Here is a 1,129-nt window from a genome sequence, read left to right as displayed (position 1 = left end):
TCTTAGGCCTTGTATAACCCTCTGGGCACACATTTCTTTCTTCTCTCTCACTCTCTTTTTTTCCTAGTTGTAATATATGGGATCTAGCTCCCTGGCCAGGGATCGAACCTGGGCCCCCTGCATTGGGAATGCAGAGTCTTAAGCACTGGACCACCAGGGAAGTCCCTGGGCACAGGTTTCTTGGCTTGGACGAGGAGAGAGGTCAGGAGCTCAGTACCATATATCTTGGTCATCCATCTCTTTGGCTATCTCTCCATTCCCGTCATGCACCGGACATTATAGATGGAGGGGGGGTGGGGGGAAGGAACGTCCTAAAATCTACTCTTTGTTCCTGGAGAAATTTGTTCAGTGTGGAGACAAAAGGGCTTTATCTGTTCTGGCCTTAAATGTAAAAGGCTTTGGGGGAGAAGAAGGGCTCTCCTTTTTCTTATGACGTCCAAAGGTAGAATATAAGGAACAATGGGGAGAAGGACGTGGGAACCTGAGTGTTGTCCCACAGAGGAAGCGAGGGTTCAGGAAACGGTAAACTACCTGTGGCCAGAGGTGTGCGGCAAGGGCTGATGCACAGCAGGTGCGGTGCTATATAAGGGATTTCTCTATTGGATGAACAAAGGTCCTCCTGCTGTCCCTTCTGGTTTACCAACCTGTCTGGGAAGTCAGGGAGGGAACCTCTGGTTGGTTCTGAAACCTAGAAGACAGGGCAAGCCCCATGCTCCTGAGTCATCTCAATTCGCTTCAGGCTTGCTGCGGAGGGAGTGCCTTTTGCTCCTGTCTATCCCCAGGCTCAGAGCGCGGAGTTGGTGCTGAGTGTCTGTGCCTACCTCCCGTCCCCTAGTGCAGCCTGGGCTCCAGTCTGCCCGCTGCGTCAGCACACCCGCGTTCCTATTACATGATCAAGTGGGGTTTGCAGTCTGGAAGCATTAGTGCTGGGCTGACTCTGCAGAGTAGCCAATGCAAGAAAATGCCAGTTCTGTACCTCTTCGGCCAGCTCTCTGAGGCCTCATGGCCATGCCACTTCCTCTTTGAGCAGCCTAGCATGGCCTTCTTCAGGGTTCCCAGGGTCTTTCGAGATCATTCTGGCAGACCACTGATGGTGGCAGAATCCCCCAGAGAGTTTCAGGTTCCCAGG

General features: G+C 52.6%; 1 non-coding gene across 1 annotated transcript; it reads right to left on the bottom strand.

Moving 5' to 3' along the window:
- Positions 1–87: 87 nt before the first annotated feature.
- Positions 88–160, bottom strand: TRNAG-CCC. The gene has a single exon. It is a non-coding gene; the product is annotated as a tRNA-Gly (tRNA).
- Positions 161–1,129: the final 969 nt, after the last annotated feature.

Source organism: Bison bison, unplaced genomic scaffold (assembly GCF_000754665.1).
Source record: "Bison bison bison isolate TAMUID 2011002044 unplaced genomic scaffold, Bison_UMD1.0 scf7180017864340, whole genome shotgun sequence".
Taxonomy (NCBI): Eukaryota; Metazoa; Chordata; class Mammalia; order Artiodactyla; family Bovidae; genus Bison; species Bison bison.
This window is presented reverse-complemented; position numbering and strand designations above follow the sequence as displayed.